The 26,082-nt window shown below is 40.0% G+C and overlaps 1 protein-coding gene across 50 annotated transcripts in view; it reads right to left on the bottom strand.

Moving 5' to 3' along the window:
* The window catches only part of LOC127632132 (protein NLRC5-like), a 377,053-nt gene that overhangs the window by 115,009 nt on the left and 235,962 nt on the right, over nt 1-26,082 (bottom strand). The window lies entirely within an intron of this gene.

The raw sequence follows: 26,082 nt of genomic DNA, 5'->3' as shown, positions 1-26,082 counted from the left end.
CCCTGCAACTTTTCTAATGATAAAAGGCAAATATCAATAAAAATTCTATATGCAAATATGCAGATATCTAGTTTAAACAGATGTTATTGACGAACTTCATGAAGATCCAGCGTTTTCTTCCTGTCGAGTGCTCATAATATCTTCCTCTAAAATGCGTCTTCTATTAGCCAGAATCAAAATCTTCAGGATCAGGATCAAAAGTTTCTCTGATTCACAAATCATGATGGTCACTCCGTGACAATCCAAGCAGGCAATCCAGGCTGTATAGACGGTTTTATCTGGACGCGCTGGCCCGAAGTTAACTTCCGGTCTGTGTTTGTTTATCGGTAACAAAGTATGGCGCCGACTACAAACGCAGTTAAAATTAAGGTGATGAGTAGACTGAAGTTGGGCTCAGGTTGTTGTGCTGTGGGATGCAACCTGACCTCTGGAACAAATACCTTATCGAAAATAAAAATGTTTCGGTTTCCTAAAAACGAAGGGAGACGGCAAGCATGGATCACCGCTGTGCGAAGAGAGGCTTGGCAGCCAGGCAAGAATTCAAGGATCTGTAGCACTCACTTCGTTACAGGTAACAAACTCATGATAAGCAACAGATAATAGCTAGCTGACCAGTAACAAGCCTGCAATAGTTATGTATTAACTAAATTGATTACTACACACGTAGCTAACATTGTATACATTAATTTTACACAGTAACGTTAGCCCAATGTTGTAGTTGATACGCTTTAGTTATGATTTAAACTAGCGTTATGATACCTGATATCTATCAAACGTAAGAGCCACAATGTTTTTCCATCAATGCTTTACAAATAACCTACATTATTTAACTAACAGTCGCCTTTGGCTTGTTCCCTGGGGACATAAATACAATAATGCTGAATAAAGCTCTTCTAATGAAGCTTTAAATGAAGTACTAAATATGGACTTTTACTACATTTTCACTGATATATTTTATCTGTTAAGCAGCTTTAAAACGATGTGCATTGTGAAATAAATTTGACTTTGACCTAATTTCATTATACTAGTAGGCTACTAATATTTTTTTAAATCAATAAGTTGTAATCAATATCACAGAAATGCACATGAAACCAGAAAAGTTATGGATTATGCCAAGCATGCATATATGATGCTTAGCAAGGTGCAATACTGTCAACACAAACTGTTTCTGTCTTTATTTTAGGTGCGCCATCAGTGGACCCATGCCATCCAGATTATGTTCCATCAATTTTCACTCATAAAAACACCATTGATGGTTCACAGAAGTTGGAGCGATACCAGAGGAGACCATCTGTGGTTGAGTCTATGGATTCACCTTCCTTAGAGGTCACCCATGCTGACCCTGAAGAAGGATGCACTGCTGTGGGTACAGATCTGTCAATGGCAGACATTGACCAGCTACAAAATGAAAATGTTGAATTGAAAAGAAAAATGGCTTCACTGGAGAAGAAACTGGAATCTCAAGAAAAACGACTACAAGATCATATGTTTGGCAGTCCGTCCGATTTTATTTTAAATGATGACAAGCACACTCATTTTTACACTGGTCTACCATCTGCTTCTGTGTTTTTCACCCTCCTCACTTACCTGACAACAACATTCAGAATTCTGCGGAACACCCTGCCAGTCAGTATGGTCAACCGGAGAATTGATAACAGTCTTTGCACAATAGATAAAATATTAATTGTTTGTGCAGCACTTTCAAATCTGGGGAAACCACTTGTACCAAAATAAAGCAGGACTTAACCACAACTTAAAGGGATAGTTCACCTAATAACCCTCATGCCGTTCCAAACCTGCAAGACCTTTGTTCATCTTTGGAACACAAATTAAGCTATTTTTAATTACTTAGGCTGTTAATGGAGGGACAGAAATCTCTCGGATTTCATCAAAAATGTGTTCTGAAGATGATCAAAGGTCTTACAGGTTTGGAACGAAATGAGGAGAGAAATTAATTACTTTTTTATTATTAAATATATTAAAATACCAAACACATGCATTGATATTTGTAGTGTTGCACTTGTATCACAATGTTTCACATGGATTGTAATTATAAAATGAAATGATATATTCAGTAATGAACACCAACAACTATTGAGTAACTGATTTATTGACTGATGAATAAAGTACAGTAGACTATGATTTCCGTTTTTAATGTATTTATGTATTTGATGTAAAAAGTGAAAAAACTTGCTGCTCAAAAAGGCAGGAACAACCTATGCTTTAAGAAAAATAACTATTTTTCTTGTAAAACTGATTTCAGATCAGCACTATTAAGTTGCTTTTGAGACAATGTTCATGTAGCTGTCACTCAACTGCAGTCTTCCCTCTACAAATGCATCCACAACATTTGGCAGCATGTGTTTAAAGTAAAAGCTACGTAGCCTTTGCATATATTTGGAGACAAAACCATTGTCATAAGGCACATCAAGTTCCAGGTGCTGTATTGGGGTCCAAATAACAAGACAGGATGTTTTCAGCCCGAGACAGTGCATCCCTAACTGTATCTGCCTGTAGTAACCTCTGGGGCCTTTTGGGTTCACAATGTACTGCCCACCCTCCACTCTGATGTCTTGGTTTGTGGCAGTGAGTGCATCATTAAGGGATGTGCAAGCACTGAGTGTGATAGGGCATTTTACTTCTAGCAGCTTGTCATCAATGATACCATCAGGGCTTGCTGCCAGCCATGGGTCTCCTGCACACACTACCAACCCTTTGTCCATCATTATGCAGCCCTCTCCCTAATCTGCTCCTTAGCAAGTCCCTCGCTTTCCTTCCCATACCTTGTGGCCACACTCCCCTGGAACTTTGGGTAGAGGTGTTCAGTGAGAAACTTAGCCGGGTCAGTTGTCTCGCGCTGAGGCACCTTGCTGGCTGTGCTTGCTGTTATGCGTAGCTTGCGCGCATCATGCCAGAGTGGTTCTATGCTCTGTTTTCTGGTGTTTCTCTCTAGTTCCACCACTTGATCTGGGTTCAGTTTAATGAAGGCATCATAAAATGTTGTGCACTTTGGACAGCTCAGAACACTACCATGCTCACTGTGGGGCTGAGCTAAGCTGCTGAACACATAGAGTTCCTCTCCCTGAGCATCATGCTCTCCCTGACTGCTGGTGAAATCCTGACTACCTGACTCAGAGGCTGTGTCTGTCCCACTGCTGTCACACATGACAGAAAAGAGAGCACAGCCTGGCACAACTTCCTAAAATACAGGTGAAACTCAAAAAATTAGAATATCGTGCAAAAGTTATAATTTTGATGATTATGGCTTACAGCTTATGAAAACCCCAAATTCAAAATCTCAGAAAATTAGAATATTACATGAAATCAATAAAAAAGGATTTTAAATACAGAAATGTCGGCCCTCTGATAAGTATAATCATGCATATGTATATAGTTATATATACTAAATATATTAATTTCACCTTTTAATTTGAATTACTGAAGTACATGAACTTTTTATCATGAATTTTTCTAGTTTCACCTGTAAATGGTGAAAAGACCTTACCTACACTGCCATATATATATATATATATATATATATATATATATATATATATATATATATATATATATATATATATATGTACTGAATCTTTTACATTAGACTAGTTGATTTGTTCGAGATATATGAACTATAACTTACTTTCAGGGCTTTAAAAAGCGTTTTTGGTGACCCATCTGGATTTTGTTTCTTTTACTGTCTATGGTTTCTACAGATGAACTCTGTTGTTATTGATTCTACCGGAAGTTAAGTTTGGGCCACTAAAGCGTGCATGCGCAGTAACGTTTGTTTATGTTGTTGCCGTTGAAACCGCCTATAAACTGTCAGGAGATTGAGGCTCACGCTGGATCTGCACGAGTGCATGTGTGGAACTTCAAATCTGCATCTGAAACCAGGAAAATGCTGCCTCCAGAGGCTGTAAATGGAGGTATGATGAAAATAAGGTGCTTTTCAAACTGTTCAGAGATCAGTTTCTTTATGAGTTCCATTCATTCAGAACAGATGTCAGTTAAGCCATTAACTGATTATGCAACAATGTAGCAAGTCAGCTGCCTACGTTTTCAGATGCAGCAAAAGGTAAAATCACTTCTCGTGTGAATGAAGTAAATGTCTTATTCACTATGCACTGTATGTACAATTGGTTTGATTCTGTATTTTTGGAGTAAATGCGATTGCTAACGTAGACTGCCATCCATGATTGATGGATTTTATTATTTCCTTCTTAATATATTAACATATTTTTCATGTGCAAATAAATTACAAAAATGTCATGACTGAACAGATATCTAAAGAAACTGTCATCTACCATTTAAAATACAATATATATTAGTTTTGTGTGAAATTGACTAAATATAGAGCTAAATAAGAATTTATTACTATTTTTATTGTTTTCGCAAATTTCTGTTTTTTATTTAGTATATTAAATTGTGTGATTTATGCTCTCTGGATATCGGCCATTAAAAAATAAATAAAAAAAAACATACTGGTCAACCATTAATAAACATATGAATTTAACTTGAAGTGTGTCATTTCTGCAACACTAGCGGCACAAAACAGAATTGTGAAATTAATGATTGTTCCCACACAGGTTTCCCAAACACTCCTACTGCCTTGCAATCCTTCTGTCATTGGTCAAAAAACAGTTAGTCCCGACCTAAACTCACAACATGAGTTGAGTCAGAAGTTAAAATGTCAGAGTGCTCCAACAAACACACCAGTGTTTTCAAAGTGTCACAAAGTCACAGTGTTTTCACTCTTTAGGAAGTCAAACTACCAACGGCTTAATTATATTTGGCACTGCACATTAAATTGGGATTTGACAAAGTATTTTAACTAGGGCTGTCAATCGATTAATTTTTTAATCGAATTAATTACATGGTGTCCCGATTAATTAATCGTGATTAATCGCATATACAAATATTTGCTGAGAAAGCCCCTCATATAAATATAATTCAATATATAATGATGAAATAATTATACAGTTATCTTTAAATATTAAAGGGCACCTATTATGGCATTTAAAATGTTCCTAATATTGTTTTGGGAGTCCCCAACAACAGTTTTACATGCATGCAATGACAAAAAAACACTTTTGTTGTCTTATTGTCTTATAATATGCATTTATGTTTACCCGATTTGCTCACCGACTCCCAAATGATTCGTTCAACGACTCATTTTTCCAAACCCCTCCTTTGCGTGATGCTAATCTGCGGTGATTGGTCAGATGACTCAGTCAGTTGTGATTGGTATACTCTGTGCAGAGATTGTCGGAAACGGAACGCCCATCACCGCTTTGTGGTAAAAAAATCTAAATCAGAGAAGGAATTTGAGTTGATTTATGTTAGCGATCATAGCCCAAAGTTCGGTGGTAAACACCCAATCAGTTATTGTTTGCATAAGCCCAACGCATAAACAAATTGGTAAAGCACTGCATTACTACAAGTTATTGCTCTATTCTTTATGACAACTCCAATAACATCGACATACATTTCACATATTTCAAAAAAATTGACATTGGAGCCCTAGAAGCTGCGCTGAGCGTAACTTACACAACACACACAAATACTTATTAAGCATGCTAAAAAACACATAAAAGCAACAATTATTAATAATACTTACAGGTTGTGATTCGGAGGAGGAAGCTGATCCAAATAAACTTGGTACTGAACCTTCCTTCAGTATCAACCGTCTCATGAATCCACACTTGAAAGCATTCATGTTCAGTAAAGCAATGCGTCATTAAAATGACGCTGAACACAGCACAAGGTTCGGGCTATACTTGTGTGGTATAGTTTAAATATAAACTCTAGCCACTGATTCTTCACATGCTCGTCCCTGGGCAGTGAAAAAAGGTCAAGCTTTGATACGCACTTCAGAACACAGCGTCTTGTTGTCGACATGATGTTTTCAAGTTTTCCCTGGTGTCTGCGCGCAATGAGTGGGCGTGGACAATTTGATAATTTTTCGTCTTGACGTCACAACGAAAAGGAAAATGATTCGTTGGAAAATCAATTCATTACATTGACTCAGAGTCGACTCCTACTTTTGAGAGACAATAACTTTTTTTACGGTGAACTTTCATATATAAAACTTTGCAGGATGTTTTTGTTCACTTAAATCTATGTTACACACTACATGAAAGGTAATTTTCAAAATTCCATTATAGGTGCCCTTTAAAAAATTATATATATATATATATATATATATATATATATATATATATAAAATAAAAAATTATTCATATAATTAAAATGCATTAGATTCTTGTGGCAGAAGAGTTAATCATTGATAAGATCATTCAAAAAGCGGCTTTAGAATACAATGTATTGTTTACTTCCATATTATTGATCATAAGTCAATCATTGACACACAGTTCACAGTTATCCATTTCACAAGTGAATTTGTCAATCAGTTGGAGATTTATTATGAGGGCTTGTTTAAGGACCGTCAATATAAACCTGTGTCAGACATTTTTTTTTTTTTTTTTAAGAAACAAGCCAGGGGTATATATATATTAGTACACAATACTACAGATATATTTTACAATAATGCCAAGACATTATATTCATTACATATTGTAATGGTTTTCAATGCTTTGGAGTTGTTGGAGGTACAAAGAGTATTTAAATAATATTTCAAGTCTTTACAAAAAAGTGCAAATAGGGGCTTTATTAGACATAAATTTACACTTATGTATAAAAAACTTGGCAAGAAAAATAAACAGATTAATCAGAAAATATTAACTTAAGTTATCAAAACTGTGAAAACCAAATAAAACTTTGGTTTTATTTTTTTAAAGCAAAGAAAAACTAGTTAAAATAGAAATACGTACAAACAAACAAAATTTTCTCCAAATACTACAGTGTGGGCACATTCCCAAAAAAGGTGAGGGGCAGATTCATCTACAGCATTACAGAAGGAGCAAAGTGGATCTATTTCAGGGAGCATGTTTCTTAAATAAAGATTGACGGGGTAAAAACTGTGTAACAGTTTAAAGGACACCTCCTTAACCTTGTTGGTAATTAAAGAGGTAAAGACCGTACGACCTGCGTCAGACATGCTTGTGTCGCGTCTCGGGTGTGTTGCGTCATAAAAATAAAATGTTTAGGTCACTGTGTCAAGTTAAATATAGTTTAATACTCAATCTATAAACATATCTTGAGATCCCTTAGTTCGCATTTGCGCTCCTTCAAGTGTTTTGAATGCAAGAACGTAACGCATGTTTGTGTTGTGTGTCCGCTGAAGGGTTGTTAATGTTTTGTTCACTGTAATAAACTGTGTGTTGCTCATACAGCTGAAATGTCACTTACTGCCCTCTGGAGTAAACAGGTGGTACTACAAGCTTGCATTTCTCAGAAAAGCATTGCGATTAATTGCGTTCATTTTTTTAACGCGTTATTTTTTGTAAAATTAATCGCATGTTATTAACGCGTTAAATCGACAGCCCTAATTTTAACATCTGCAAAATCAAAAGAAACACAAACCTCAGTATCTCCAGATGACAGTTTGTACTCTTCAGTGCATCAGAGATCAGCTTCACCCCTGAATCCAGCAGGTCATTTTTTCTTAGGTCCAGCTCTCTCAGAGGAGAGTTTGATGATTGTAGAGCTGATGACACAATTTCACAGTGCTGAACTGTCAGATTACAGCCGGACATACTAAAAAAAAGGAAGCATGTACAGCAATCAAATAAAGATGAGCAACTTACTTATGGTCATGACAATTTCACATTTTGTATACAAAACCTAAAGGGGTCATGTCATGAGGAATTACATTTTCCTTGATATTCTGACATATAAGAAGTCTTTCTACAATAGAAACATGCTGTAAATTTCAGAACTCAAAACTCAATCCCCAAATCAATAAAAGCATTTATTGAAACCAAGCTGCAAAATTGACTCGTTCTCTAATTCAGTGACTACCCAACATCACAAGGGGGCCCATTAATTCATGACTGCCTCTACAGTGAAAAAACATCAACGCCCACTTTACGTCACCCACTGGCATTTAGTTCGTTCACACAGAGAGAGAGAGAGAGAGAGAGAGAGAGAGAGAGAGAGAGAGAGAGAGAGAGAGAGAGAGAGAGAGAGAGAGCGAGCGAGCGCAGGACAAACAGGCATGTGTGGCCAACTATTCCTGAACACCAAAGGGGACCCATCTGGACCATTTTGAATAATTTTTTTTTACATAAACATACCAGTGTTTCCCATTAATTACATAGAATGTGGAGGTCCAATTTGTCCTGCCACAGTTGCCAATGTTGTGTTTTGTGCAGTTGCATCAGCAAAGCATCTCTCACTCCCAGTCAGTCAGCCCCAAGTGGGACAAGTGGATTTTTCGAAGAGGCAAGTGAAAGAGAATTACACTTACCCGACCGGACAAACAGACATCAGGATGAACTGATGCCAACTCCAACCATAAGACATGGGATACATCATATGCCATGGACTGAATCTTGGACTTATGACAGACCTCATCGAAATTTGTTGTGTTTTGCACCGTTGCATCAGCAAATCAGAATTATGTACAATAATCAGGGATTCTACAGCGTTTTTCTCACATTTGCGAGTGTAAATTACTGCTTGCGAATGCAGAAAATTATTTGGGTGCACCGGCACGAGTAACAGCAGATCTAAAACTCAAAGTTATGAACTTACTGCAGCCTACCATCAGAATTAAAACTCCTTAATGTATCTTCCCTCATATACCAAATACTTTTAAAAGAGGCACATTAGTTATTTTTGCATTAAAATACTTTACATGTCTGTGAGCGCTGTCCTCGTCTAACTCAGTGTGATAAGCAAAATCTCAAACATTAAAATATAAAAAAAAAAATCATGAAATATCACTCTACCAATAACAGACTCTCTGCACATCTGCATGAGGACGCACCAAATTTAAAATATTCTGCTTCTAACGCAGGTGCTCTGACTGTCACGTGGACGAGTGCTTGTGGGTTTGTTTTTCTTGTATCTTCAATTGTCATGAAAAGACAATAACATCATAACCACAAACTGCAACACTGTAAAAACCTCTTAAAATAACACACCTTGTTGATGCTTTATAACGAGACCATCAAGCAGCTGAATGGATCTGTGTCAATGTGTAACAGACCAGTAGAAATGTATCAAGAATCGCGGTTATAAAAAAATCAGTGGCAATGCACGTTCCCAAAAATCATTGTATTATAATCATAATTTTGCATTTCTCACGGCCATAGAAGATAGTGCTCTTTTATTTTTTAGTGAAAGTTAATTCTGAATTTATGCATTTGACCAGGAAAACACATCTCAAAACTGAACTGTCCACTCAACAACCAGACTAGAAACTCTAGTCATAAAACTGATTTCGATCTAAAATAGTAAGTGAAAGCTCAGATTACATACAAAAATAAATTCTCCAGCAATTGAAAACCTTCCAACTAAGTTCTGGGAACACAAATTTTATGCTTTTCATCAGACAGCAATGACATATTAGGATGCAATGTGTTGGATTTGCATTATGTGCAAACACAGAAATGTAGTTATATACTGTTGTGGAGCTTGTTCATTCTCTTCTGATTGAGTTTCAAATATGGCTGTTTTTGATGGGCTGCACGATATCCAATAGCCAATCAGAACAGTGGGCGTTTACACTGAAGTTTTAACTGAGCGTTTCAGACAGAGGGCCAGAGACAGGGTGGAAAATTATCAAATATGAAAGAAAAACCTTTACTAACATTATCAGTGGACCTCAGGGAAGATAATAAAATGATAAAATAGAGCATTTCATGACCCCTTTAAAACTTCATCTATTCATTTACCAGACACTTTTATCCAAAGTCAAATTAAATTCTTCTTTATGTCAGCTGACATGACTTGTGAGTTTGCCACAAACCCAAGAACCTACCGTAGATCACAACTTCTGTCAAATATAATTATAGTGATTAAATATTAGATGTTAACACTCACAGAGCTTTTCTGCAGTTCCTCACAGCTGGTACGAGTCTCTCTCGACAATCTCTTGAATATATTTGCCATTTGTTGGGGTTAAACTCATCCAGCACCTCCTCCGACATCAGGATCATATTGGCCAAAGTTGAACATTGTGCAAGAGAAAGACTTTTTTTTTTCTTTGTTTTAGATTTTAAGAAGACCTGGATTTCTTCAACAACAGAATTATCTTTCATTTCAATCAAGCAGTGTGAGAGATTCATCCATCTTTCAGGACTGACGTTTTTCTTTTGACCTTGTTTGAGGTTTTGGATTATTTCCTTCATGATCTCTGGATTGTTCTCTGAGTGTTTCAGTAGATCCTGTAAGAGTCTCTGATTGGACTCCAGTGAGATGCCATGAAGGAATCGAAGGAAAAGATCCAGATGTCCAGTTTTACTCTTCAGGGCTTCATTCACTACTGCCTTCATAAACACATCCAGAGGAACATCCTCACATCGAGTTCTGTGTTTTCCTCTCAGAAACATTTTCAGAACCTCACAGTTCTTGTGTAAATAACAGAAAAACACATAAAGTGCTGCAAAAAACTCCTGAAAGCTCAGATGAATGAAGCTGTAGACTTTCCTCTGATGAATCACAGATTCCTCCTTAAAGATTTCAGTGCAGATCCCAGAATACACTGAGGCGTCAGTGACGTCTATGCCGCTCTCAATCAGGTCCTTCTCATAGAACATGACATTGCCCTTCATCAGCTGTTTGAAAGCCAGTTCAGCAAGTTTCACAATCACTTTCTCTGGATCTCTCTCTTCATACTTCTCATTCCTCATTTTGATCTGAATGAGCAGGAAGTGGATGTACATTTCAGTCAGAGTTTGAGGGATTTCTGCACTGTCATCTTGTTTCAGGATGTTTTGAAGCACAGTGGATGAGATCCAACAGAAGACTGGTATGTGGCACATGATGTGGAGGCTTCTTGCTCTTCTAATGTGTGAGATGATTCTGCTGGCTTGATGCTCATCACTGATTCTCTTCCTGAAATATTCCTCCTTCTGAGGGTCATTGAATCCCTGGATTTCGGTCACACGGTTGATGTATTCTGAGGGGATCTGATTGGCTGCTGCTGGTCTGGAGGTGATCCAGATGAGAGCGGAGGGAAGCAGATCTCCTTTGATGAGGTTTGACATCAACACACCCACTGATGAAGTCTCAGTCACATCAGAAACTTTCTCACTGTCTGAAAACTTCAGAGGAATTCTGCTTTCATCCAGACCATCAAAGATGAACACAACTTTACACTCAACATAAATCTTTGAGTCCAGATCATGAAGTTCAGGATGAAAGTCCAGCAGAAGTTTGAGAAGACTGTACTGGTGGTCTTTAATCAAGTTCAGCTCTCGAAATGGAAGCACAAACATGAAATCTACATCTTGATTGGCTTTTCCCTCGGCCCAGTCCACAATGAACTTCTGCACAGAGACTGTTTTTCCAATTCCAGCGATGCCTTTAGTGAGAACAGTCTTGATGTTTTCTCTTCTCTTCTCCTCACATCCTGGTTCAATTAAAGGTTTAAAGATGTCATTGCAGTAGATTGGAGTGTCTTGGAGTGTCCTGTAACTTTTCTCTATCTGTAAAACCTCATGTTCTTCATTCACTCCTTCACTCTCTCCCTCGATGATGTAGAGCTGTGTGTAAATCCTGTTCAGGAGGGTTTGATTCTCTTGTAGTTTGATTCCCTCAAATAAACTCTCAAACTTGTTCTTCATGATGGTTTTGTGAGTGTCTTTGAGTCTCTGTAGGACATCATCCACTGCTTCTGTACGATCGGACGGACGTCCAAGATCTGATCAGATCAGCTCTCTCCACACTGTAGAGGAATTAAGAAGAACAGAGGAACTAAGAAAACTGAGACACTCAAAGTTTCAATCAGAATTTGCATATGGTCAGGGGGCATGATAAATTGTGTTTTTATTTTTATGCATTATTTTTCATATAATAAATTGTGCTTGATTAACCTGTTAAATCAAGAGCCCTCATTATTATTGATCTTATTCTTCAAACTTCCAGTTTGTACTGAAGCTACTGAGAAAAGTCCATCAAAATGGCATTATCTTTTTTAATGAGGGATCATAAAAATCGCATGTTGTATTTAGTACGGCCCTGAAGAAGCAATTTGACATCACAGATCCTCACATACTGTATATTCCACAAGACAAAATAGTGACTGAATTTACACACATGATCCTGTTCAGAAGTTTATATTCTCTTGGTGTTTAATTTGGTGTGTTGCTTTCTCGATGATCAGTGACTGTTTGTGTAATAATTGTTCATGAGTCCCTGCTTTGTCCTGAGCAGTGACGACTACCAACTACTGTACAAATATTTGGTTTCTCAGCATCTTCTGCACATTTGAGTTCTTCCAAACCATACTTTCAGACCAGAGCGAGAGCATAAAAATTAGCTCTGGCTGCCGAGCCAACAATGCTATCGAAGATTCGTGGACCCTCTGACGTAGTTGAAATAGGCGGCAATGTTCATTCGGAATACTAGGTTTTGTGAACTATATTTAAAAGGGCCACAAAACATCCCTTAAAAAATGGGAGGCACAGGTAATTCCTACACCGTTCACCTGATTTGGATGTAACATAACCTGCTTCATGTTTATACTCACACAGGGTCAGAGGTCACTGCTCTTTCACTGAGATCAGGGGGAATACCCATGGGGATGTTACTCTTCACAGACACACAGCTGGATTCTGAAGGTACAAATGTGTTTCTCTGTCTGTGGGTGATACATATAAAAGACAGAATAATTCAGATGATATGTGTTTAGTCCTGTCAGCTGTATATATTAATATAATTGTCTTATTGTCTTTTCTCCAACACTAGATATGGTAGGGCTGCACAGTTAATTGAAAAACTAATTGTGATTATGATTTCAGTTGCCACGTTTATGTAATCATGAAAACTGTTGATTACAGCGTTTAATTTAAGACTGTTCATGTTGCGTTAATGGTTTCTTATGTATAAAGTGTTTTTGCAGCGGTTGATTATTCTAACCAATCACAGACATGTCTGTTGAGCAATGAAACAGCAATGACCAATCAGAGACGCTTAAATTAGTCGTATCAGTAACTGATCGTACTGCTCAAGTTTGAAACAGTCAGTTGAAACAGATGCCCAGATGCTTGCTTTATGTTTCAACTCTTTCACGGTGGCACATGAAAATGAATCCCGAAGAAACATCACCTGACTGCAGAACAAAAGTGCTAAACACTTTGGAATTATTTAGCATGTTGCGCCGTTCACTTGCAACGTAGATGGTACATACACGGCAAATGATCAACACTCAAACTAAACTAAAACACTCGTTCTAATCAAGGCATAAACATGGTGTAAATAATTGATTTATTATGCTGATTAGACAGCATTGTTATTAATGAGTGCGTTCTGCGAGTGCAGAACTCAGTGAGCTCGAGCTGAACTTTGGGGCTCAAACAATATACACCTGCAGTGATTGACAGCTGTCATTGTAATGCGAGAGTTCGTCTCCTCACTCGATTTCTGTGTACAATTCATTACAAATTGTAGTTTTGTCATGTTAATAAGTAGGCCAATGTGAATTTGATTTGTATAAAATAGCAATAAAGTAATTCAGCTTCAGTGTTTTAAGCTTGTTTTGGAGGTGTATCCAACATAAAGAATATGACATGAATAGCATATGTCAGGAATCATCGTCATTGTTATCACGTCTGCTCTAATAAGAACAATTTGCCTCGCAGCAGCTATTAAAATGTTCACGAATCGCACAAACTCTGATTGCAACTGGCTGTTTTTAATTTCCCAAGTGCAACTGCTAAAGTATGATCTTACATGAACAAGATCACCATTGAAGGTCTAAAGCAGTGGTTCTCAACCTTTTTTGAACAAACGCCCCCCTGACCTCTTCATGATCCTCTTAACGCCCCCCCCCCCTAAAAAAATGCGCCCGAATCAGCTGTTAAAAACAAACTCACCATCACCAATGATTTTCTCCGATTAGATATCCGCACCAGATCATCACATTACAATTAAAATTCTCAGGGCCAGATGTACTAATGCTTTTGCGCCCACTTCAGGCGTATTTGTTTCGCAAAGTGCGCATAAAACCATGGCGAGGTATGTACGAACGGGACGCACCGAGATGAAAGCGCAGATTGCCTGTCGCAATTGAAAATGGCAAAATGCGCTTTTCGTGTCATGCATATGCATTCATGGGATGGACAAGGGGAAAGTGGGAGTGTCACATAAATAGATGGGAGGGGAAGCGTAAACTGCGCCTAATTATGCGCCTAATTATGTATTCCGCGTTATGTACAGAAAAAGCCGGTGAAAGCGCGCCTCTATTTTGCGCTGAAAATTCTCCGCCTCTTAAAAGCATGTGTAACTTAGGAAGCGGCTCTCCTGGCATATCCTCCTGGTGAAGTGGCAGCAGTAATCCGAGCAAGACGAAGACATAGGCTAAGGAGAAGAGCTGAAAAGATTTTTGCGCAGGCCGCCTGTTGAGTACCTCTGAGTAACGCCCCCCATTTGTGCCTGAGCGCCCACCCCCTCTCTACTGCCTCGTTCACACCGCCCCCCAACACTGTCCAAACGCCCCCTAGGGGGCGGTACTGCCCCCGTTGAGAAACGCTGGTCTAAAGGGATGGACACCCATCACACAGCGCTTACTGAACTCAGTAAGAAACTTGATCAATTTAAATCAGCTGTTAATAAGTTTGAATATTAAATATGTCCGATTATTAACTGTACGTGTCGTGGGCCAATAATTTAAGAGGTAAAGACACATATTGGATGTCTGATGGACAGTAGTTTTTGATTTTGTCACCTTTCTCAGGTGTGTTTATCATCATGTTACAGGTTACACATGCATAATGGATCAAGTAAAATTGAAATGAACCTACATATATTTATTTTATACCATAAATATCCTTTAAAATAACTTTTATTATAACATTAACTAACTTAATTACAATTTAATGCTTAAAAGAAACTGGAGTGCAGATCGTATCCACCATTGAAATCTGCTACTCTGAAGAACCACACGGTTGCTTACTTTGTAACGTCACAGTAATTTAATCAACATTAATAATTGCAATTACAATACCAAGGACTATAATCGACAATAACGTTATAATCGTGCAGCCCTAGGATATGATCTCACCTGATCACTCCATCACTGAGATCAGGGGGATGATGAATGGAGTTATTACTCTTCCTAGACACACAGCTGGATTCTGGAGGTACAAATGTGTTTCTCTGTCTGCGGGTGATACAAATAAAAGACAGAATAATTCAGATGATATGCATTTAGTCCTGTCAGCTGTTTATATTAATATAATTGTCTTATTGTCTTGTCTTCAACACTGGATATGATCTCACCTGATCACTCCATCACTGAGATCAGGGGGAATATCCATGGAGTTGTTACTCTTCATAGACACACAGCTGGATTCTGGAGGTACAAATGTGTTTCTCTGTCTGCGGGTGATATAAAAGACAGAATAATTCAGATGATCTGTGTTAGTAATAATAATTTAGATGTTCCCTCTTTAGACCTGTCTAATGTTTTTTTAAACAAAACATTTTTGTTAGTGTCTCACCAAGAGTCAAAGTTTATTGTCCCAAAATCTATATTAAGGGATTCACTCACAGAATTGTAACTCTTAAAAGACAAACAAGAATGTCAGGAAATTTGGGACTTCTAGACGTTTCATGGATGTTGTAATTTTGAAGGTATCTCACTCTTGCTCAGACTGATAGTTACCCATATTACTCCATGTATATACATTATAATCTCTTATACACTCACCTAAAGGTTTATTAGGAACACCTGTTCAATTTCTCATTAATGCAATTATCTAATCAACCAATCACATGGCAGTTGCTTCAATGCATTTAGGGGTGTGGTCCTGGTCAAGACAATCTCCTGAACTCCAAACTGAATGTCAGAATGGGAAAGAAAGGTGATTTAAGCAATTTTGAGCGTGGCATGGTTGTTGGTGCCAGACGGGCCGGTCTGAGTATTTCACAATCTGCTCAGTTACTGGGATTTTCACGCACAACCATTTCTAGGGTTTACAAAGAATGGTGTGAAAAGGGAAAAACATCCAGTATGCCGCAGTCCTGTGGGCAAAAATGCCTTGTTGATGCTAGAGGTCAGAGGAGAATGGGCCGACTGATTCAAGCTGATAGAAGAGCAACTTTGCCTGAAATAACCACTCGTTACAACCGAGGTATGCAGCAAAGCATTTGTGAAGCCACAACACGCACAACCTTGAGGCGGATGGGCTACAACAGCAGAAGACCCCACCGGGTACCACTCATCTCCACTACAAATAGGGAAAAAGAGGCTACAATTTGCAAGAGCTCACCAAAATTGGACAGTTGAAGACTGGAAAATGTTGCCTGGTCTGATGAGTCTCGATTTCTGTTGAGACATTCAGATGGTAGAGTCAGAATTTGGCGTAAACAGAATGAGAACATGGATCCATCATGCCTTGTTACCACTGTGCAGGCTGGTGGTGGTGGTGTAATGGTGTGGGGGATGTTTTCTTGGCACACTTTAGGCCCCTTAGTGCCAATTGGGCATCGTTTAAATGCCACGGCCTAGCTGAGCATTGTTTCTGACCATGTCCATCCCTTTATGGCCACCATGTACCCATCCTCTGATGGCTGCTTCCAGCAGGATAATGCACCATGTCACAAAGCTCGAATCATTTCAAATTGGTTTCTTGAACATGACAATGAGCTCACTGTACTAAAATGGCCCCCACAGTCACCAGATCTCAACCCAATAGAGCATCTTTGGGATGTGGTGGAACGGGAGCTTCGTGCCCTGGATGTGCATCCCACAAATCTCCATCAACTGCAAGATGCTATCCTATCAATATGGGCCAACATTTCTAAAGAATGCTTTCAGCACCTTGTTGAATCAATGCCACGTAGAATTAAGGCAGTTCTGAAGGCGAAAGGGGGTCAAACACAGTATTAGTATGGTGTTCCTAATAATCCTTTAGGTGAGTGTACTTTCCCTTGTTTTTGACTGATATTAACACTAGAACTACAAAGGCAGTCATTTTGACCATTTTTAAATTTTGCAATGTAATAACTTTGTTGAAATAAAACCCATATAACCATAGGACCATGACTTTTCTTAAATGTGTGTATATTTTATTTTAACATTGTTATTTTTTTTAAATTACAAAACACAAAAGAGTTCTGAGTATTTCTCTCTTGAATGGCCATAACGATAATTTTGACCGCACGCATTTCAGCGTTTGCTACGTAAAGGAGGAAAGGGCGCTGTTCACCACGGAGGTGCTGAGAAGTGCCGTCCAGTGCTGTTGCCATCACAAGTGGCCAAAAGGTTAAACCAGAGACAGTCACATAACAGAACCAAGTTAGGAGTAAATGTGCTAGATCAAATGGCGAGGAAATACTCTGTGAAAGCACCCATACGTAGATGGCCAGTAGCTGTGTTTTATAATATCCTTGACCTGGCTGCGATAAATGCTTCCATCCGGTTCAAGAAATGCACAAATGAGAGAATGTCACAGAGAAACTTCACAATGCAACTGGCAAATGAACTTCGCTCCGGCCATATGAGAGCAAAAGCCACACAGCTGATGGTGCAAGGACACATGCAGGAGCAGCTGCAGATGAAGAGGGGAAGGCATTGCCAAGTGCAGAGAAACTTCAAGAAAAACAAAACTAAGGACACTTGTGACAAATGTCACAAGGTGGTGTGTGGGAGCTGCACATGGAAGGTAGAGATTACCCGTGTTGACTGAGTAATCGATCCACAAGCGTCAGTGAATGATGTGCGGTGTTTGCCCCCAAAACAACCAGATGCCTTGTTAAAGTAAGCACACTTTTAAGAGAATTCGTTCATAATGATTTTACGGCATAATAATTTCATTATAGTTTTACAGCATGATATTTTTGCTCACTAAAATACAAACATTGCTTTCTAAATCAGTTTAGCGAATGTTCATATTTTTATAACTGTTTTGGCCATTTTGGGTTAGGCCTATACAGTGCATCCGGAAAGTATTCACAGCGCTTCACTTTTTCCACATTTTATTATGTTACAGCCTTATTCCAAAATTTATTAAATTCATTATTTTCCTCAAATTCTACAAACAATACCCCATAATGACAACGTGAAAGAAGTTTGTTTGAAATCTTTGCAAATTTACTAAAAAAAACATTTTTTTTAAAAGGTTTGTTTCTCACCCACATGTATAATCTAACATCAGAAGACATGGATTAAACCACTGCAGTTGTATGGATTACTTTTATGCTGCCTTTGTGTGATTTGTTTAGCTTCAAATTTCTGGTCACCATTCACTTGCACTGTATGGACCTACAGAGCAGAAATATTCTTCTAAAAATAATAAAATTTTGTTTTCTTCAGAAGAAAGAAAGTCATAAACATCTGGGATAGCATGAGTGTGAGTAAATGAGAGAATATTCAGTTTTGGGTGAACTGTTCCTATAAGTGTATCATATTAATGTTAAACTGGTATTTACAAATGCATTTGGCAGACACTTTTATCCAAAGTGCCCTTATTACAGGGACAATCCCCCCGGAGCAACCTGGAGTTAAGTGTCTTACTCAAGGACACAATGGTGGTGGCTGTGGGGATCGAACCATCTTCCTTCTGATTACCAGATTACCAGTTATGTGCTTTAGACCACTACACCACCACCACTCCAGTGGTATACATTATACAAGTCTTAGCATTATCTTAGCATAAAGGTTTCTGATAGAGTTGAGATGAATACAAAAATAAAGGTATTTGAAATATCTTTGTGTATATTTTGTTTATATTGTCTTACATTTAAATATTGTTTCATCCGGGTTTGCACCAATAAAATCACCAGCATCATGTTTATACTCACACAGGGTCAGAGGTCACTGCACCATCACTGAGATCAGGGGGTTTAATCATGGAGTTGTTACTCTTCATAAACACACAGCTGGATTCTGGAGATGCTGCTCTCTGATGGTGAACAGCTCCATCCTCTCTCTCCTCATAGAGACTCATTTTAGAAGCAGCTCTCTCCAATATATCTCATAATAATCTTTGAAGAACACAAACACACAAAAACATCAAGATACTGAACTGAAACTTTCACTACACTGATAAAAGACACTAAACAGAAAGAACAACACTCAGAGCCGCTTCACTATCATACTTTACTCTCTAAATCAGCATTAAAAGATCAAAAATAACTACCAGACTTCTGCTTTACCTCATTTTCAGAACAGCAGAATGTAAATAATTGTGGGCGGATCAAATCCACTAGTGTGAATAACAGCTCAAACAGCCTCAAATACAGGTTTCTCAACTACATGAAGAACAAGCAGAGAGGTGTACTTCTGATTATCCTCTTTATTAAAGTTTCTATTTATTTGATGAGAAAAGAAAAACATCTCAGGTCACACCATTGAGGATATTTGAACACCAAAGAGAGTCTCTACAACAGACACTTTTACTAGCTGAAGGGAAAAACTCAATGAAGAACAAAAACTAACAGAACACAAATCAATTTGATTTAATAAAAACAGCGATTAACCCTTAAAATAAAGAACGATTAATTCAAACTCACACCAAAATATGACTCATCCGATAACATAATGATTTATCTCCTGTCCGATCGTGTAAGTAAAGACGTCGAGCAGTTTTGGGCCTGTTCAACACTTCCGGGTTTATTATAATCTAGTTCTTGTTTATGGAGTTCATTTGATCTGACTGTCGTGAAAATCTATTAAACACAAAGACGAATGGATATCTCTCAGAAATATGCGACTACTGAAAATACTCTACAAATATAAAAGTTTGTGCGGCTTAAAATATCGACGTGTAGTGCTCGATCTTAAAATGACGCACTGAGAAAAACTGAGTGTGATATAAACTATCAATACTTTATCTGATCACTAATATCCAAACATCCAACTTGCTTTAAAAATAGGCTTCATTGTTATTATTATTATTATTAACTTACCGTGAGATGTAAAATATCTTTAAGCCTCTTGATAATGTCCGGGGTAGAAACCAGACACGGGCGAGTTTAAGACTTTTGATTTCGTTTTACAGGTGAAGTCAGTAACAGTGAACTGCGCATGCTCGTGTCTGAGTGACACGTGAGTCCTCATACAGCTGCACTCCAGTGGAATACATAACAAATGAAAGGCCGAGGTTGAATCTCATTACAGATGCGAATTAAAACATGTTTGTAAACTCTGAACATTACCGAAGTCTCTCTAGCAAGTCAGTCCACTGTCGGTCATTTCTGTAATTCTCTCGGGAGGTTATTTACAGTCATGTCAGTGCAGCTACTATCTACTTGAATGTAGAAAGACCAAAATCTCACAAACGGTTGGTCAAGATTACGATCAAAGAACATATTTAATATCAGAAATAAAATGTATTAATATTGGAATCATAAATTGTGGTTCTTTACCTCATATTACGCTAAAAAACTAAAATTGTCCTCCGACTTGTATAGCTAGTGCGCATGCGTGTTCTAGAGTTGATTGACAGGCGGTGTTTGTATCTAAAAGGTGATTGGCTCTTTTACCTGTAAGGCGGGACTTAGCTTGATATTTCTGCCTTTAAACCCTCCAGATATCAACATCCATTGTAAGAGTCTCACTGTAACCTTGATTTTTGCTTTTTTTTTAAGAAAAGGAGGGACTAGTCCAAATAATTTCAACATTATGCCACAAATGCTGTTGATTGAGCTTAACTTGTATATTAGGCAGAATGAGCCTCAGTTACTATTCACTTTTATTGCATCTTTTTCACATTATGTTAACATTAATTATACACTGTCATACCTCAAATATGAATTTTGAAGCAGCTGTGAGGCCTCTGTCTCTTTAAGAAGTGCGTCAGGTGAATTCTGATGCATTATGTGTACTGTAGTTTCTGTCAAGACTGGTTATTGTACTGTCAGCGGTTCTTCACGTCTGGGATCGGGGCGGATTGGATCTTCCTCATGCTGCTGGAACTCGCCATGACACTGATCAGCTTTATCATGGATATCTTCATCTTCCTCTTCATTGACGGTTAGTGTGTCTGTGTGTGTATGTTTTCAATCTTTCAGGACACGCCCCCCTTCTTGTTATTTCTGAGCACCTCAGAACTTTACAACACAGAGTTGAGGGGGTTCATTTAATTGTTCTTCGTTTTGTTCGCTCTGTTTCGCTTTATTTGAGTGTATGCCTAAAACACCTGTTGCGTTTCTCTCTTGAACTAAAGTCTTTTTTATATATAATTATTATTATTACAAGAAAACAATAATGTTGTTGTACTGATGTTATACCCGCTCCCCCTTTCTTGTTATTAGTTTGATCCAAACGCCCCGTAGTGACGCACCACCGTAAGAGCGGGAATTTAACATTTTCAAATGATAACGGTTGTTTTCTGAGGGGGCGATAATTGTACACAGTCTGCAGATCCCTTTACAGACTTATGTTGTATATCATGTGAGTTAATCAGAGAGAATGTGCGTTCATAAACCTGTTAACTAAAGTTCATTTCAAGTGTTTTAATCAACATTGCAAGAGGAATCAAGAGTTGTATAGCAAAGGCGTGCTACAACTTTATAATACGCTGATTGAGGCGGCCAAATATGGACTGGATTCCGGTCAGAGAATCAGAGGTCGGAGGATAGATTCTTCACAAAGATGTATTTATTGAACAGTCTTTCTGGATGCCATCTGAACCAGTTATTCTTTGGCAATTATGTCTGTATTAATGGTATCAAGTCATAAACGCATTAAACAAACATGAGTAAGTGTGCAGAGATAAACATTCTCCAAGACCGTCTTCCTGTGTGTACCACTATAATCCATCCGTGTAGCAAACGACTTTGATTCCTAGGACAGGCTTTACGTACACAGCCGCCCCCAATTATCTGACAGGATAATTGTAAACACCAAGAAAGTCTGAAAATCTAAGGCTCTTCCTCAAAGGGAGGAAGTGGAATCAACCTAACAACTGGACGAGTGTAGGATTTCCCATTAACACTGACGCGAGCAGTGCGGATTTTCCCATCAGGTCCAGCCAATGTCTCAGACACTGTGCCCACAGGCCACAGGGCACGAGGAAGTTGGGGATCAACAATGAGAACCACTTGGCCCACAATTAACTCTTTGCCATCCTTTCTCCACTTTTGCCGCTCCTGTAAACTTGGGAGGTAATCTCTGATAAAAGCAGTCCAGAAATGATCCGCCAACACCTGGCTATGTCTCCATCTGCGTCTTCCGAGCAGGTTGGTAGAGTCGAAAAAGACTTGAGGTAGGGAGGCATCACGACGGCCCATTAGGAGTAGGTTTGGAGTCACTGGGTCAACATCTGCTATATCGGAAGATACATAGCCGAGAGGCTTGGCATTTAGAATACCCTCAACCTCTGCTAATAATGTCTGCAGCACTGGCTCTGGCACCGTTTGCTCTCGCAGAATGACACGTAGTGCAGTCTTTACAGATTTAACTTCACGCTCCCAGGTTCTTCCGAAATGAGGAGCATTAGGTGGAATGTGGCGGAATCTGATCTTCTGTGGAGCAAGCAGCTCTTGAAGCTTGGGTGCCATGACATCAAAAGTGTCCCGTAGTTCTCTGTCTCCTCCTACAAAGTTGGTGCCGTTGTCGCAGAGCAATTCCATGGGCTTACCTCGTCTTGCTATGAAGCGACGCAGAGAGAGCAAGAATGCATCAGTGTCAAGGTGCTCCAACAGATCTAGGTGCACACATCGGGTTGTCATACACTTATAAAGGATACCCCATCTTTTCTCATGGCGACGACCAACCTTGACTGAAAAGGGGCCGAAACAATCCACCCCAGTACAATAGAACGGCGGTTGGTGAAGTTGCAGCCTGCAAGATGGAAGATCGGCCATTTGGGGAACTTCAGGCTTGGCTCGCCAGAACTGACAATCTTGGCATTTTCGTTGGTGCTTACGGACGGCTTCTCGGCCCCGAAGTATCCAATACTGGCGACGCAATTCCGCTAGCACCCTTTCAGAACCAGGATGCAGAAGTCGGCTGTCCATTTCTTTAATTAACAGCTTCGTTGTAGAATGACCAGGGTCTAGCAGTATAGGGTGAATAGCATCACGGTCAAGGTCAATAACTCTACGTAACCGTCCCCCTACTCTGATAAGACCTGTGTCCTTATCATACTCTGGTGCCAGGGATACCAAACGGCTGGTAGCTGGAATCGGCTGTCCAGTCTTCAAAGCTTGGACTTCTAGTGGGAATGAGTCCTGTTGAGCTTGGGCCAGAATAAGCTTCTCTGCTTCAACATAGTCATCTGCTTGCAGTGAAGAGTCACTGTTTGCAGCAGCCGCCCCGTGTAGGGACCTGACAGTAGCCTCAATAAGCTCTAGCCATGTGTGAGATTGATCAGAGCCAACAAGTAAATGATTGGTGACTTTAACAGTGCCGATGAACGCAGTTTTTCTCAACTCACTGATCTCCGATTCTACCTTAGTAACGGGTATAGATGGCCACTGGTCAGAAGGTTGAAGGAGGAAGTCTGGTCCTGAACTCCACGGGTGAGGTCCTGCTATCTGGGTCAGTGTCAGGCCTCTCGTGATGTAGTCAGCGGGGTTGTGAGCTGAATCAATGTACCGCCATTCAGCCGTGTCTGTGAGGGTCTGAATTTCTGCTATGCGTGTCCCTACAAATACCTTGTAGCGACAGGACTCAGAGGTGAGCCAGTTCAGCACAGTCGTCGAGTCAGACCAGAGGGTGACTGTCTGGAAATTATGAGGCAACTCCGTCTGGATCACCGTCGCTAACTGGGCGCCAGTCAGGGCTGCACTCAGTTCCAAACGAGGCATGGATAGGCATTTTCTGGGAGCCACTCTGGATCTGGCCAGAACAAAGGCGACATGGATGTGGCCTTGATCATCAGTAGTACGCAAATAGGCCACGGAGCCGTATGCTCTTTCTGATGCGTCGCAGAATATGTGGAGTTCCCGGATGGCACTAGGGTAATCAGCACAGGCTGGGGCATAAGGTCGAGGAAATTGCAGCTGAAGGAGATTAGGAATCTCTCGCAGCCAAGTTAGCCACTTCTCTCTCAGCTGTAAAGGTGTTATTGGATCGTCCCAGCCCAAATTCTGTTTCCAGAGATCTTGGATGAGAACCTTGGCCCGGTGATAAACGGGAGGATATACCCCAGCGGGTCATACTGACTGGCCAAGGTCTTGTACACGTTTCTCATGGTAGGCTCTAGATGCTCGGTTGATCGCAACTTATAGCCTAGGGTGTCACTGAGACAGTCCCACCGTAGGCCCAGAGTGGGTTCTTGTAGGTCTGTACTGACTTTTGTCAACCACAGTTCACTGTTAGCAGACCGGGCTTCTGCAGGAAGATGTCCGATTACAGAGGGTACATTGCAGGCCCACTGTCTGAGGTCGAAGCCTCCCTCAGACAGTAATTGACGAAGTCCATCAACTACCTCCTTAGCTTCACCAGAGTTTGAAGTGCTGTGCAAGCAGTTATCAACATAGAAGGAATTCTCAACTATGTTAACCAGACTGACCTGGTCGTTCTGGTGGTCTTGGGCACTGCGCTGGAGGGCGTAAATGGCGCAACACGGGCTGCATGTAGTTCCGAACGGAAGCACCTGCCATTCATATATCTCAGGCTCCTGGTCTCTGCACATGTCCCTCCAAAGAAACCGCAACACTGGCTTGTCCTTGGGCAACAAGCGTACCTGATGGAACATAGCTTTTATGTCCCCACTCACGGCTACTGTGTGTTGTCGGAACCTCAGAAGCACACCCAACAAAGAGGATCCCAGCATCGGACCAGGAAGCAGCTGACTGTTCAAGGACTGACCCTGATGTTGGAATGAACAGTTAAAGACGATCCTGTTCTTTCCATTGTGTTGTACGATATGGTGTGGAATGAACCAGGACTCCGAGGTATTGTGTGCTTCTTCTGCAGTTATCTTGGCTACATATCCAGCAGATTCCAACTTGCGGATTTCAGTGCAGTAGGCTTTTGCTAATTCAGGATCTCGTGCCAGTCTGCGCTCGGTACTTCGAAGACTAGGAAGAACAGCGCTCTTGTCTGTATGGAATATGGTCATGGGCATGCGTCGGAGCAATGGTGTAGCATAACGTTGAACGCCATCTACGTTCACACTGGTTGTGGCGTTCTGGAGCATAGCGAGAGCATCTTTGTCCTGTTTGGACCTGGTGACCATCTTCTCATTGTATGGGAAGGTGTCGACTTGCCAGAGACGTTCGACGTGCCGAATCAGATCATCCTGAAGCGGAGTGGTGGTGATATGAAGGCACTGCTGATAACACCGTGAGGGCTGCTTGGGGCTCATGGGACCCTGAAGAGACCATCCCAGCTGTGTTCTGATGGCTATTGGACCTCCGTCTGGTCCTCTGCATGCAGGCTGTATCGGCATTAAGAGGTGCGGCATGTCAGAACCAATGAGGAGTAGTGGTTTGACTCTGTCAACAGGGGAAAGAGGAAGATCTCTCAGATGACGATAAGCTCGTTGAAGCGCAGCCACTGGATAGTTATGTTCCGCGAGACTCAAACCAGTCGCAGTGAAAGCATTGGAGATAGTGAACCGCTGCCTGGGTTTGGTGACTGCTGAGACCTCGAAAGAAACAGACGAACCTGCGAGTTCTGTGGAAGATTGATGAACAGTCTGTAAATGAAGTAACTCTGGGGTACAGGTAAGCTTGAGCTGCTGCACTACAGGGGGAAGCACAAGTGTTCTCTCTGACCCATCATCAAGGACAGCATGTGTCTCCATAGTGTGATGTTCATTGTGAAGGAGGACCTTGATGACCTTCAGCATGACTCTAGGTGTACGGTTCGGTCTGTCCAAGTAAACCCGGGTTGATGGGAGGCTGACGGTGAGGACAGCACTGGTAGTGTTTTTGATGGAATCGTGAAGAACTGTGAGATGTAGCTCTTTACAGATTCTACATGGACGCTTGAGGTTGCAAGACTCTACAGCATGGGACCGTCCACATCTCCAACATCGTTTACAATCTTTAATCCAAGATGCAATCTGGGAAGTAGTCAACTTCTTGAATGCCTCACAAGAGTTGAGATAG

This window comes from Xyrauchen texanus, chromosome 38 (assembly GCF_025860055.1).
Source record: "Xyrauchen texanus isolate HMW12.3.18 chromosome 38, RBS_HiC_50CHRs, whole genome shotgun sequence".
Classification (NCBI taxonomy): Eukaryota; Metazoa; Chordata; class Actinopteri; order Cypriniformes; family Catostomidae; genus Xyrauchen; species Xyrauchen texanus.
The sequence above is the reverse complement of the archived record's forward strand: the minus strand, read 5'-3'. Positions and strand labels throughout refer to the sequence as shown.